This window comes from Mustela nivalis (genome assembly GCF_964662115.1).
Source record: "Mustela nivalis genome assembly, chromosome: 9".
Taxonomy (NCBI): domain Eukaryota; kingdom Metazoa; phylum Chordata; class Mammalia; order Carnivora; family Mustelidae; genus Mustela; species Mustela nivalis.
Window position 1 is genome coordinate 31,163,905 of NC_139028.1, and position 15,402 is coordinate 31,179,306.

At 46.5% G+C, this 15,402-nt stretch overlaps 1 long non-coding RNA gene across 1 annotated transcript in view; it reads right to left on the reverse strand.

Annotated features, from left to right (window-relative positions):
- Positions 1-9,183: 9,183 nt before the first annotated feature.
- The window catches only part of LOC309841085, a 47,583-nt gene continuing 41,364 nt past the window's right edge, over positions 9,184-15,402 (reverse strand). The window contains exons 3-4 of the long non-coding RNA XR_014298926.1: positions 11,185-11,238; positions 9,184-10,077 (exon numbers count right to left, since the gene is read on the reverse strand). This is a non-coding gene — a long non-coding RNA (uncharacterized lncRNA). The remainder of the gene's footprint in view (positions 10,078-11,184; positions 11,239-15,402) is intronic.

The window sequence follows — 15,402 nt, forward strand, 5'->3', positions numbered from 1 at the left end:
TGCTCATGGGATGGCGTTTGCTGCTCCCGGATCCTCCGGAATGCAAGTCCTAATGACTGCCCTTGATGAGACAGCCTTCAGCTCGGCATTCAACATAATGACAAGTTCAGAGGGATGTGTGAAAGCTCTTAAAGGTGAAGAGCAGAATCATTTCATAAACACATGAAAGAGGAAAAACCCCAGCCAACGTCTGTAAACTATTAACCGTATCTTGGTTTATTTAAAAGAAAAAGTAGATGGACTCTGCTTCCTTTTTTATAAATTAAAAGGTTAGATTTTTTTTTTTTTCCTTTAAAGTCCTTTTTAAGGAAACTCCAACTTTTCTTCTGAGAACAGGACTGGGTGTGTTCTGGAGTCGAGGCTGATCGCGACCTGCGGTGGGGATCAACCACACCGTGTGGAAGAAACAGCCCGGCCCGGACTGTTCCACGGGCAGATGCCATCAGAGTGTGCGGAGGACGAATAATTCATATTCATCTCAGGGCTCCACCTTACTCTCTGGAGATCTGCTTCCTCCGGTAGGTGTGGAGGGTGGGACCCTTGTTTTGAAACAAGCAGCAACATCCTTTATCTGAACACACTTCATTTTGTCAAGGGCCGTGTCAGAACCCTCCACGCAGGACCAGGGCTAGAGGACAGGGGGAAGGGAGGGGCCCTGCAAGGCAACATTTTGTTCTTTCTTTCATTCTTTCTTTCTTTTGCTGACCCTCCTGCTTCTGCTCTCACTCCTAGTTGGTTTTGTTTTGTTTTGTTTTTTCCTCAGCCAAAAAAGGAGCCAACTAGACCAAAGTCAGACATTCAGGGCTAAATTAGCCATCTCTTACGAAAGTGTTTGCATTTTCCACAGCAGCCGAATTCTCTGGACCAGAGCTGTAGGGGAGGATGGTGGACATAGAGCCAGGAAGGCCAAGACCAGAATGGGGGAGGTGGGGTGGGGCATGTCTGGCCAGGTCTTCTGAGCACATCTCCAATGCCACCAGAGTGGCCTGATAGGCTAGAAGTGAAGATCTTTTTGATAAAGATGACTTTCAGAGAGTGAGGGGTAGGGGGAGACCAAGCAAAAGGTGATCTTATCATCCTCCCCTGGAAAGTCCTGCAGACGTGCGGGGAGACAGCCAATGAAGCTGAGTGGGTTTGATCTTTAGCCTGCGACTCAGCAAGAGGCAAGGATCTGGTCGTTGAAAGACCCCGGGAGCTACTTCAAAACAGCTAGAAGTTCCACAAAGCCTGGCTAGTAGCGCAGGAGAATTTAAGCCACTTCCCCCTCCATACCCTGTAAAACGTGGACACTCTTAAGTGATTGTTGGTAACGAAATGGGGTGATACCCTGGAAGAGGCCTCCATTTAGACATGGTTTTGCCAAATGACTTCCAGAAGCAACGAACGGGACCCACCATGTTTTCTCTGAGCGAGGTAGTAGCTCTTCCGCCCTTGGCTGATGATGCGAGGGCCTTGGACAATTCTCTAGAAGCCCAGACCATGAGCACAGGGAGACTGACAGCAGAGGCGGGCCGCAGGGTCAGGCCAGGGAGCAGGGAAGTGGCCATGGCAAGGCCCCCGGGGGCAGGGCCCATGTTCCACACACTGGGCACGCTGGGGCTCTCCTGTTTTGAGCTTTCAGGGAAGCCACCTAGTTTGGAACCTCAGACCTGGCAAATAAGCAAATAAGCAAAGGGAACATTGGTCCCAATTATTTTCCCGGGCATCCATTCTCTCTGATGTTAGCTTCCCATTAGCATTAACCAGAGGCAGAAGTTAGTTTTATTCTGTCAATGGGCCGTCAGGCTCTGAAACACCTTTCCTGACAAGGTTAAGGACGCGGAGTCTGACACGGATACTGTCTCAAGTTTTGTGTGTGTGTGTGTGTGTGTGTGTGTGTGTGTGTGTGTTAAGGTAGCTTTATAGTTTTCTGTTTACAGTACAGGGAGCAAAGAAAAGAAACAACACACATTGCAATAAACTTGACTTCTGAAAAGTCCTCCCATTCCCGCAGTGTAGCAATGTTGTTTTTTAAGAGCTGTTTCTTCATAAAGACAAAAGTCTTAGCAGTTTGGATTTCAGCTTTTGAGTTTTTTCCTTGATATGTCATTTCAAATTGTGCTGCGGTTCCATCTCCCTGGAACTAGGTGACTACAGCTCAATGGCGCCCCCTGAAGGCCAATAGGGAAGGGTGCAGTAAAGAGGAGGAGGTGAGGAACCCTGTCCCATCCCACAAGAAAAGTCAGTATCTAGGTAGACCCAAAGGCAGAGTCAACAAACCAAGTAGATGTGTTACCAGCCCTCTCTGACAACCACAAGCTGTTTATGTATGTGCCCACCAAGATGAAAAGAGATTGGACTCTGGCATAAAACAAGCCTTGGATTGAATTCCACTGAAGATGAGTTAGTGCCTCCCCCCTGACTCAGTTTCTCTATCTGAATAATATGGCATGCAAAGCAATATATTTTTGGTTGCTTACCGAGCGGCAGGCTGTGAGTGCACTCACAGAAACCCTATGGCTTACATGCCGTTATCCGTGTTATACAAAGGAGGAAACTGAGGCCCAGTGTGAGTTATAAACCTTCACGGCTGGTACTTGGTAGAACCAGATTTGCAACCTTATGGTATAATCAGGAGCCTGGACTCATCACGTGTCGCACAACCTCCATACCTCCCCCACGGGGCCTCTGAGGACTGAGAAGAAGATGGTCACTGCTTAACTCTGAGCTTGGCACAAAATAAACACTCAAGAAATAGTAGCCATAACCTGGTTCCCCTTCTTTGTCAGCCACTTCCATATGCATGACTGGAGGAAAACACTGACTTCTCTGTGCCTCAGTTGTCCCATACAGAGAACGGGTCTATGGAAATGTCCTCCTAACTTAACCTAACCTAAGAGTTTCATAGAATCTACCAGATAAATCACTCACTGCACCCCTCAGGATATGTCCTCATCCCTAAACTGAAGTGGTTGGTGATCCTTAAGAACACCGGTGGTGTCATGAACACCATTCTGGTTCAAAGACAATGAAGTTATTTCTGTGGACCATCGAGAGAGACATATATCAGGGACTGTAGGCATGAAAGCCAAGACCCATGCGCTACCCCTCGGCGCTGCCCTTGTTGAGGGTTCTGGAGCCGTCTTAACAGAAAGGCTGGGTGAGTCTTTACAATGTAATCAGCGAACAGGCTTGGGTGCAAAGAGGTGGTCCAAAAGCTTTCTAGTGTTCTGACCCACTTTTTGGGCTCACTTGTCCATCCAGGGACACAGTGTGTCTAATCTCTACCTCATTCAATCAGAAATAGTGTAAGAAGGAAGAATGCATGTAGGGTACAGTGGGGTCTCTAATTATCTGGGTTGAGCTCTACTTCCCAGTGTTAGGTGGGAGAGAATCCAAAACCACTTAGCACCTCACAGGAAAAATGACCATGCATGCAGGGAACTGGGCAAAAGAGATGACGAAAAGGATGCTTGTTGCACTTTAAAACTCAATTAGATCTTGTGTGGCTGCCTTTTTTCACTTGGTGTGATGTCCTCCAGGTTCATCCATGTTGTCACATGTGGAAGAATTTCCTTCTTTTTTGGAGGCTGAGTAATAGTCCATTATATATAAGTATCTGCCACCCATCTTCGCCCATCCATCTGTCAATGGACATTTAGGTCGTTTCCAGGTCTTGGCTACTGTGACCAATGCCGCCATGAACATGGAGTGCAGATATCTCTTTAAGATCCTGATATCAGTTCTTTTGGATAAAGGCCCTGAAGTGGGATTGCTGGCTTATAGAGCAGTTCTATTTTTAATTTACAGACAAACCTCCATACTGGTTTCCATAGCCTCTGTGCTATTTTGCATTCCCACCAACAGTGTGCAAGGGTTCCAGTTTCTCCACAACCTCACCATTGCTTGCTGCCTTTCTTTTTTAATAACAGTCCTCCTGACAGTGTGAGGTAATAGCTAATGGATGGGAAATAGGCAAATGAGTTGTCTCATTAACAGGTAAAGAAACCAGTAATATTGGGGCAACCATCATGCCACATCAGAAAATACATTATGTATACATCAAATAATTCAATTAACTCTTACTTTAAATTCTTGGTCTTCTTCTTGTTATTAACCTGTGACAATAGAAAAATTCATTTCAGGGAGGATTCCCAATTATATCTGTTACACACACACATACGGTGTTATTATACAAAGAAATTCCTTGTCCAAAGAAAAGGACAGGTGAATCTAGGGGTAAAAGGGGAGAAGTGAGAAGCTGTTTTCTACCGTGAGGGGGTCTTGAAACATGCCTTCCAGAGGGAGGCCAAATATAGGGGTATTTCTTTGGAGAAAGGAGAGGGGCTGAGTTCCTCTTAATATAGCAAAAAGCATGAGTCAGATTTTCAAGGAAGTCTGGCTTTTGTCCCTTACTAGAAGATGCCCCTCTCTGCAGCTTCCCTTGACTGCTGCGCTGGGAACCTGTGTTCTGCGACTAGAGAGACCCCTTCTGCTCAAACGATGTTGGTGCAAGGTGGCCAACCACGGAGACCTCACAGGCAATGCGGGGAAACGGAGATGCCCAAATCTGCCTGGGGTCTGGGCTGCCCCCGCGAGTCAGAACAACGCTCTGCCCCTCGCTGTACACGCCCTGGGCCCCCATGTCATCAACCAGCTCTTCCCAGCTCCCGTGACAGCTGCAGAGGACAAGGGTGGGACATTGCTATCCATTTCCATGAAACTCTCAGAGCCCGCTGCAGGAGGGGGCAGGCGTGTGTGACTAGAATCTGGGTGGGGAGTCTCTACTAGAAGGGATAGCAAGGCAGTGATGATCCTTTTCGAGGACACAGAGAACCTTCTCAGAGGCCTGGTGGAGAGACCCTGGCCTGGCACTGTGGGACCTCGGGGTTTTTTCTGGGGCTGGGGCATGCAGTGGGAAGCTGAGAGTGGGAAAAAGCCAAGGCTTGAGAGCAGGAAGAGGGGATGTGGAAGGGGCCTGTGTGCCTCACTGAGGGTTTGAGATTTGTCCTATTAGCAGTATGTGGCCTTTTAGGATTTCAGTGAATGCTCAAGATTTAGAAAGGAAACCTGGGACTCCTCCAGGATGCACACCTGGACTGGGTTTAGAATGACACAGGGACAAAGTGACAGGACAGTGGCCTCCCAAGGAGCCAGAGACATCTTCCCTTACTTAGCCTCAGTTTTTCTGCCCAAATGTCATTTATCACCTCTCTCTGAAGGACAGTGTGATGCATTTATGACCAAAGGGGCTGGCTACAGAGGTCCATACCAATTCCTAATTTAAAGCAAATAATCACAACGACAACAAAAAAGTCTCTATCCCTCCATGGGACTTCTGAGGCAACCAGAACCTAATTTAGAGGAAGTTTGCAATAAAGCAGGAGTAAAAAGATGAAAAAACAAATATAAGAAAGAAAAGCATGACTAAATTCACTTTTATCTTTTAAGAAAGATAAATCACATCACCTAGTCACCAGGTGACCCTCGTGATCGAAGAGGTCAGTAAAGAAATGACTCGTGTCCCAAATGGCCCAGACCTTTAGCATCTCTGCAATCTGTTTTTAAATGTCCATGAAAAGAGCGATCCTGACAAGATGCAAATAGAATAACCGACCAGAAATCAGAAGCCTAAATTCCTACTCAAGTAGAGCCCTGCCCTAGCTGGCTCTCCTGGACAGACATCTGGGGCTGCCCTGGGTTCTGGGCTCCACCTCCTGCTGTCTGGGGGTCCTGGATACAGAGAAGAAGTGAGAAGTCCCTTTGGCAACAAGGAGTAAACGGAGGGATTTCTCTGTGGTTCCAGAAAGCAACACAGTTCTCCTAAATTCCCTGGAGCTACTGAACTGATTCCAAGCCCAGGGAATATTCCAAAGCCGGGGCTTTGCCTCAAAGCCCTTCAAGTGACCTCTTCATGAGGTCGGCAGTGGAAAGCGATGGCCCCCCCAAGCTCCTATTACCAACCAGGGGCTCCAAGTCCGGTAACATGAGCCTTCCCTGGGGCCCCACCCTGTGGCTTTCTTGTAACCCTGGCTGCCTGGAGCAGACAGACTCAAAAGCTGCTGACAGTCCTCTTTCTGGAAAAGAGCAGGAAATGGGGCTCCCTGAGATACTGGAGGGTCTCCCCTCAAAGACCCTTGAAAGGCCAGGAACGTCCCCTCGGGAAGAAGGGTCATCCGACTAAAGCCACAGAGATTAAAGCCCCCAGCTATAAAGAAGTCCAGGTTCCTCCCTATCCAAAGCAGGGGCCTCGCTTGTATGTCCCTACGCTGCTGCCCCTGCCTGGCACACTTCCGTGCATGCAGTAGGTACTCAATCATTATTGACGGCGTGCACGGAGCTGATAGCAGAATTACATCTCCTTTATCACCTCCATCCCCATCATCACTGTCATCACCCAAACATCAGCAGCAACAGCCGTCTTAGCACTTTGGGCGTCCCCACCCCACTGTCTTCAGCAGCCCCATGACTCGGACCCCATTATCAGCCCATTTTCCAGATTACGGTCTGGCACTAGCAGAACTGGGCTGCGCGTGCATAGGTCACAGCCTCTCAAAGGCACACTTCTCCTTGCCCAGGCCCCAGGCCCAGGAGTTCCTGAGACTGTGCCTCAAGAAGGGTCTCCTTCCCAGCCAAAGGGTTGACAGCCAGGTCGGCACTTTCTTCCCATTTGCAAACCTGGGAAATGTTGTAGGTGTTGTCCTCCCTTCCACCCTCATCTTCTGTTCATGCAGCAAAGAATTTTGGGGTCTCTGTGGTGTGATCTGCAGAGCACATGAGAGGAATAATGACCATGACACGTGTGGGTCTGTGTAGACGAGCTTCTGTGCGTGTTACTGAGGCTAGTGAGGAGAGAGGATGGAAGATAAGGAGGAGAGTAGGAATTACAACAACCAGAAAACCCCTGTAACTAGTCTGCTTGCCTCTAACTTCTGCTGCCCTCACAACCACCACGCCCCCATCTCCAAAAACCTGTCTTCCTAGAAGGCATTCGGATAGCTATCTAAGGTACCTGCTGTCCGTCCCTCCCCACCAGCATCCAGACGTGGGAAAAGCATAGATAGCAGAACAAATAAAACTTCAGTCTGAAGTCCAGTCTCACCATTCCCTAACTGATGACCTTGCTGAACCTTAGGTCACAGCTGTAAAATAATTTTCCCTTCGGGGCCCACGGAGGGGCTGCCCCCAGGTGGGACAAGGCACATTTGGGGTGTGGGGTTAGGGGGTAAATGTCCGGTAGGGGAATGGAGACAGCTCATGAAAAGTGGTCTAGGGAAGTGTGCATGGATAAAGAAAGAGAAATTTGGTGGTAATTGGGTGTGGGAGCATGGTGGAGAAATTAGGGATGGAAAGGAATTCTGCACCTTTATGAGCTCAGGAGTGTAAGCAGCAGAGAAAGGCTGAGTGACAGGGAGAGGAAGGGTGACTTGGGACACTTGGAAACCAGCAGGTGGTGGAAGAGTGAGGATAGGATGGGGGCAAATAAGTTGGTCCCTCTGCTCAGAGCCGAGTGGGGAGGAGGGAAGTATAAGTGTGGAGAGGTAGAGAGAAATGCCCAAGTAGCCCACGGACACCTGGGAATGGTAATTCCTGATAGGATCCCTCCCCCCCCCCTTTTTTTTTTCTATGAAATTGGAGTAAGAGCCACTGTGAGGACCAGGGAGTGAAATACTTGAAGGAAGTTTGAGATGATGGGGAGGGGAGAAGATGTGAGGGTTGAACCCCGAGTGTGGGTCATGGAAGAAGGAGATGATTAAAGTAAGAAAAAAAGCGGATGGGAACCTCTGAGTTCTAGCTGAGTTAGGAAACCGCAGTTTAGTTATAAAATTATACTTAAAAACAAAATGTAGTTAAAAAACGGTAGAGGATCATGAAAGGTCATACACAGGGCCCCTACAGCTCCACTGGGGCTGGGGGACACAGAAGAGCGGATGGAACAGGAGAGAAAAAGTGGACAAAGGGCAGAGGGGCAGGAAGGGACGCCCTTGCGATGACCCAACGGGGCAGGGATAAGGAGCACAGCCAGATGTAGCCGATCTCAAATACCTGAGCGTTGGTCCAAATGTGTTCGGAGCCCAAGCTCCCCTAAGTTCTAAGACAGAATTAAACACTGCACGGACTCTTAAAAAATAAATAAGTAAACAGAATCAGCATGGTACAAACATGTCCTGCTTTGGCCAGGAGATGACTAGGAGTTTAGCACATTGGCGTTGGTCTTGCTGTCTAGAAAGGATGGGGTTGTGAGAGCCTGAGCCACCATCAGCTTGGGCTCCAGAAGCTACTCCCAACACCCCCAGCAAGCGTTTACCGAAACCGAATGCTTCTCATGAGCCATCCATTCTAATCCCATCCACGGTACCTTCCTTTCTGGAAGTTTTCAGTCCAGCCCGGTGCTGCTGCCGCTCGTCACAGGGAGAGCCCGCCGCCTGGTGGTCACACTGCCTGCCTGCAACGTGCGCGCCCGCCACCCCGCCCCATGAGAAAGCTGTCGTTCCGGGAGACCCAGAAGCCCCACCTGAGCGGCTGCCCCTTCCTTTCCCCTTCTCCCCACCTGTTTCCACGAATTAGAAGCCACTAAAATGTAAAAGCAAATAAATAACAAATCGTAGCGGGAACGACCAAAGAACCCGAGAGAGCTACTGAGTGTCCCCTTGGCCTTCCTGCCCATCAGAGACGGCCACAGGCAGCTTGGGAATCTCACTCTTGAGATGCCAAAAGCAACAGGAGCCGCAGACCAGAAATCCATGTGCTTCGTCCCCTCCCTTTCCCGCTGGATTATTTTCCCATTACCTCCAGCTTTAAGGGGGACTTGCAGAGGGCCCATGGGAAGCAGGGCCTACTGGCAAACTCTGGAGAAAGACAGGCTTGGGCCATAGTTGCACATACATCAGGTGGACCTACGGAAGATCCTCCCGGTTTCTTTCATTAAAAAAAAAAAAAAAATCCATGGTATCTTAAGGAAAATGGGACAGGTAAGGACAGACCCCACACAGATGAATCTCTGTGCCCTCCGCAGCTCTAGCCCTAGACAGAATCTTCCAGATTCCTCTTCTTTGCTCTCCTACAAAAGGGTGGATCCCAGGGAGGCTAAGATCTGTGTAGGCAGTTCAAGGAGAAAGGAGGCTCTGGCAGATTCTAGTTCATTCTGGCATTGTCAAAGCCAAACAGGAAAATACAAGAAAAATAAAACCTGAATTATCGGATTTGAGTTTTAATGATCATGTTGACTATGCGTTTCTTATTTGTCATATCTTCACTCTGTTCGATTGCTATGTTGGCACAGCCTCAGGCTGGAATGAGAAGGGCTCAGCAGAGGGAGGAAGCAAGAAAGGGGTGGGGGGGGGGAGGGAGGGAAGAGGGAGGAAGGAAGAAAGGAAGGGAGGTAGGGAGGGAGGGAACTGGGTTGACCCCATTTTCAGATGCTTAAAACTCATCAACACATCGATAGAGACTCTCTCCTGTGGCATATACCTGTGTCCTTCAGGTAATATCCCCCATTCTCCAGGTTCCTTAATTCCTAAAAGTCATATCTTGGGGTCTCATGCCTGTAGGACCCTTGAGGGGAGCAGAGGGAACAGAGAGGCTAATGTGTCCTGTGGTATCAATGAGTCATATTTACCTCCTCTCATTTAACATTTGGAATTCCAGCAGCCTATTATGGCCCTGACCTCAGTGAGTGAGGGTTATGAAATGCTGATCCCTCTCCCAGGGTGATGTATTTGTAGGACTGAAGGGAGAGTTGGGAGCTCTTAATTACCTACAGATTTTATACTGCTTGTAGGACTGGGCCAACATAACTGCTTTACCCAGAGCCGAAGGAGGCCCAGGAGGGTCCTGCCTGAACGCAGGCTCCTGAGCTCGCTGTCTCTGAAATCATCATTTGCAGTCTCCAGAGGAAGTCTGAGGATTTGGGGCAAGTGGGGAACAGAGCAGAGATAAGAGAGAAGAAGGAAGCCAGCAAGAAGGGGAAAAAAGAACTCCTTTGGGAAGCCCTCAATGCAATTGAACTCTCCTGCTGGCGCACGCTGCTTCCATGAGCCGGAAGTCTCTGCAGGAAGTGTTGGTCCTGATGGTAACAGGAAACTTGTGAAGAAGTATCTAGAAGAGGAAGAAATGTCTCAAAAGATAAATCAACACGCTGTAAAACCCATCATGGTACTTGTTTGGACACAAGCTAAGAAAAACAGGACCCCAAATGATCCTGAAAACACACAGCTTAGCAGACCACGAATGGGGACCTGAAGGCTGTGGGCGCTATGGCTGTTACCAAGGGTCAGGAGTGCTGACCCCCAAACCCACCATGGCTTTCCTGAAATACCTAGGATTTCAAGCAAACGAAATCTAAGGCCATTATAACCTCAATGGATCTCCATTCCTCCCTTCCCTTTATAAGCGTAAGAAATTTCCATCAGTTTTGATTCCACTTTTTTAGAAAATGATTTCTGGTTGCCCAAGACAGGGGAAGGGATCCCTCCTGCATGCTTCCAGGTTCCAGGACCCTGTTATAATAATCTGTTCTATAATCGCTTGATGACTCACCTGAATCCCTTACTCTACAAACCCAAATACGGCAGAGACTGGGTCCTGTTTGCTCTGATATCCACAGCTATGCCCAAGGCCTGGCACATGGTAGACCCATATGCGCCCTTTGTTCCCCAGCAGAGGACACGTATTCAATCAGTATGTGTTAAATGGAATCATCTACTAACCCTCCTTAATAACAGCAAATGCGTAGTTAGTTCCTGCTGATCTGCATACCTGGAACATATTAACTCATTTCACTTTTATCAGAACCTTCGGAGGAATAGGCTAGAACTCTCCAGACAAAAGACTGACACACAGAGAAATGGAGTTTCTGCCCAGAGACAGCCAACCTTTTAAAAGGCTCCAGGGGCACCTGGGTGGCTCAGTGGGTTAAAGCCTCTGCCTTCAGCTCAAATCATGATCCCTGAGATCCTGGGATCTCGGGCTCTGTGCTCCACGGCGAGCCTGCTTCCCTTCCTCTGTCTGCTTCTCTGCCTGCCTCTCTGCCCACCTGTGATCTCTGCCTGTCAAATAAATAATAAATAAAATCTTAATAAATAAATAAATAAAAGACTCTGGACCCAAGGCCCTCTGACTTTAGAACCCCTGCTCTCGCCACTATGCAACTTTTTCTTGCCTCTTGCAACTTTTCAAGAAACTTCCAATTCAACAAGCACTTACTTGACATCCAACTATTCCAGACCTAGAGGCACACAGAGGAGGAAACCATGATGCCTGTAAGGAATAGACAGGAACATCTCGAAGAAGCTCCATGTTACAGAAGCAAAATAATTCTACCATGTCAAGAAGATATAGGGACGCCTGGGTGGCCCAGTTGGTTGGACGACTGCCTTCGGCTCAGGTCATGATCCCGGAGTCCTGGGATCGAGTCCCGCATAGGGCTCCCAGTTCCACGGGGAGTCTGCTTCTCTCTCTGACCTTCTCCTTGCTCATGTTCTCTCTCACTCTCTCTCTCTCTCAAATAAATAAATAAAATCTTTAAAAAAAAAAAAAAAGAAGATATATGTGTGTGTGTGTGTGTGTGTGTGTCTGTGTGTGTGTGTGTGTGTGTTTGTGTGTGTGTATACTTTAATATGGGAATGACCAATAGGGTTTCAATTATAAAATGCTCAGGTTCACTCTGAAGTGGGTTCTCTCTGACACAACACTAAAGGCACAGTGGTAGCTGAACTCTGAGCAACAGGTCCCTCTCGAACATTTGCAGAGTCCAGGTCCAGAGTCCAGCAACATTCACTGCTCCCATTGTACAATGGAAGCCAAAATTGCATATGCCTAAGTGCTTAAAAGTTTAACTCAAGCAAATATACTGATAAATGTATATGTTCTATCCTCCTGGCTTGATAAGCTTTTAAAACAACAACATGTTTTCTTAAATGTGTAAAGCTATGGGCCTTTTTTTTTTTTTACTTTATTTATTTATTTGAAAGCAAGAGCAAGCGAGAGAGAGAGAGAGAGAGAGAGAGAGAGAGGAAGCACAAGCGGGGGAGGGGCAGAGGAAGAGGGAGCAGCTGAGCAGGGAGCCCAACATGGGGACAGGATCTCAGGACCCTGGGATCATAACCCAAGCCCAAGGCAGGTGCTTAACCAACTGAGCCACCCAGGTGTCCCAAGCTACGATCATAATAGTATTGAGAGTCAGCAAAATATCAAAAAAGTCTGAATTTAGTTATTATTTTGAAGGCTTGATTGATTAAATGGAACAACAACGGGTGTGAATAAAATAAAGACAAATATAAGTAATAAATTGTTCTATGTATTTACTCTGTAAACTTTACTGCTCATGTCTACATTTTGGTCAATCATCAATTATATTATCATCAGAATTTTCAAATAATTTATGTCCTATTGACAGTGCTAACTTAAATATAGAAGGTAATCATACTTAGGGCACCCAGGTGGCTCAGTGGGTTGAGCATCTGACTCTTGATCTCAGTGTAGGTCTTGATCTTAGGGTCATGGGTTCAAGCCCCATTTGGGGTTCCATGTTGGGTGTGGAACCTAAGTAAATATAGATAGATAGATAGATAGATAGATAGATAGATAGATATAGATATAGATAAAGGTAATTGTACTCAAAGGGTAAACATTTTGAATGTAGCCTATCAAAACCATAAATTGAAATGAATACTAAAAGGAGAAAATCAATTATTGTTTTTCTTTCCTCCATGCTTTTCATTTGCCACATACATCTTCACCATCATATCAGTCAAAACACCAACTATTTCTCTTGCCAAGGCTGCCTTTTCTCCTACCTCTCTCCAAGTTCCAATGAAGATATTTGAAACAGAGTAAGGAGAAGTAAATGAAACATTTACCCCTAAAGTTTTTTTTATGACATTTTTCCTTCCCCATTTTACCAGTTCATTTTGTTAAAAAAAACTTAGTTTCAGGACGTTGTTAGAATGTCCCTTAACAGTCTGTGTGATCTATGCCTTCTTTCGCAAATCATTATGTAGTGCTTACTATACACATCCAAACAGATGTTTAAAAAAAAAACCCGAGTGGCTCAGTCGGTTAAGCGTCAACTCTTGGTTTCAGCTCCGGTCATGATCTCAGGGTCATGGGACTGAGCTCTGCATCTATCTCCATACTCAGCAGTGAGTCTGCTTGAGATTCTTTCTCCCTCCGCCTCTCCCACTTCTCTCTCTCTCCCCTCCTCCCAAAATAAATAAATCTTTAAAATAATTAACTTGAGTGGATCTGGGTGTCTCCTTCGATTTTACAGACTGAGTCTTCTTTCAACTCAGAAATATGTTCTTCCATACTAGAGCTTTTTATAATATTAACTCTCTCCTATGTGTCTTTTTTCTTTCTGGAGTTTATGTATCACTTCCTTCAAGAATTCTTCCTTCATGCACTGGGAGTAGTTAAATAGTACCATCCTTTACTCACTCATAGTACCATACACTTACCTCAACTTCAGATCTCAACACATATCGTTTCCTAGGTAGCTGTCCCTCCCCACCAATAAACTTCAGGCTGCTTAAGGACAGACAATGTGTCATGTTCACTGTTGTATCCCAATACCTACTTCAGTGCCTGATACATGGTAGGTTCTCAGGAAATATTGGCTGCTATTAAATGAATGAAATAGGCTCTGACTTCCAAATACACTAGGTGTTGCTGGCAAATCATCTAGCAAGACCACCAGGCAGCTCCATTCCATTGATCCATGGGCATTTCTATCAGGGAGCCAGCTAAGTCTATGCAATGTCTAAGGGGTAACCATCTGTCTTGTTGAAGCCCACCTAAGGGTCTCAGTCTGCCAGCACTATCTCCTCTAACCCTTTCTTTCTTTCTTTCTTTCTTTCATTTAAGAGGTAGAGTTTTGTGATTCATCAGTTGCATATAACACCCAGTGCTCATGATATCAAGGACCCCCCCTTAATTAAGGCTCATTACCCAGTTACCTCACCCCCCACCCCCCACCCCTCCAGAATCTTTCAGTTTTTTTCCTATAGTTAAAAGCCTCTCACAGTTTGTCTCCCTTTCTGATTTCACCTTATTTTAACTTTTAATTTTAATTTTCTGTCCCTCCCCTATGTTCATCTATTTTGTTTCTCAAATTCCACAAATCAGGGAGATCATATAATAATTGTCTTTTTCTGATTGACTTATTTTGCTTAGCATAATACCCTCTAGCTCCATCCACATCATTGCAAATGGTAAGAGTTCATTCTTTTTGATGGCTAAGTAATATTCCTCTCTCTGTGTGTGTGTGTGTGTGTGTGTGTGTGTGTGTGTGTGTGTACCACATCTTCTTTATCCATTCATCTGTCGATGGACCTCTGGGCTCTTTCCATATTTTGGCTATTATGGATATTGCTGCTGTAAACATCAGACTGTAGCTCTCGTTTCTAAGCATGCTTTTAACATCCTACTAGAAGGAACAGAATAGTTTTAGGAGATGGACGAGATCTCTGAACCCCCCAGAGAGTAGAGATCTTCAAAGTCTTAAGAGGTGCATGAGAGTCTGGAATTCTAAGTCCTTCGGAGTGCAGCTAAAAGAAAAGTCAGTCCCATGCTGAGGGGCACAGTCCACTAGCCACCTGCTGCATATCGTCAGGCTGGCTCTCACCCTGTCCTCATCTTTGCCCAAAGCTTTCATCTTACTTGATTAAGATTTATTTCTATGGTACCACCACTCAGATGGTAAAAGAAAAGTGCAAAATGGCATCTGGCCTCAATTTAAGTTCTTCATGGAAAATTCTGCCAGCCTCCCATTTACTGTTCTTATTAAGACAGAAAAAAACAAAAATTCACAATACCAACATTTAAGACTCTTGATAAATCCAGGAAGACCCACTAGCTGTGGACCCTATAGAACCTGGCTGATGAAAATGGCCGATGGGGTGGGGAACAAGGCAGATCTGCTCATCACCTCGCTTTCCTTCAGGATACATGTTCTGATCAGCATCAGTAGGGAAACCAGGGAGCTGTCCCTCTGTCTTGGAGGCACTTCTCTCCTCAACTGTGCCACTTCCGCAGCCCTCTCTCACGCTCAGATCAGAACCTGCTTCCATAACTACTTAGAGGCTGCCAATCCGAGGGGAAAAAAAATAAATAAATAAAATAAAATAAAAAATTTAAAACCTGGGTAGAAGCTAGGTGCGGGGACTAGCAGCACCCTGTGGCTTCCTGCAAGGCTGAGCATCAGAACAAAAGCCAGAAAAGCCCGATGAGGCAATGCAGCAGAGCAACCAAAGGAAGGTGAGTCCCATGGCTGCAAATGCTGGAGCTTAATGGTGTTCAGGCAGCCTCTGTGTTCAGCTTGACAGAGCAAACTACAGGTGGTAGAAGATGCTTTCTCATGCCAATTGAGCAAGTTGGATGAAAAGCCCGCAGACACTAAGTCTGTATCAGCCTGACTTTTTTTTT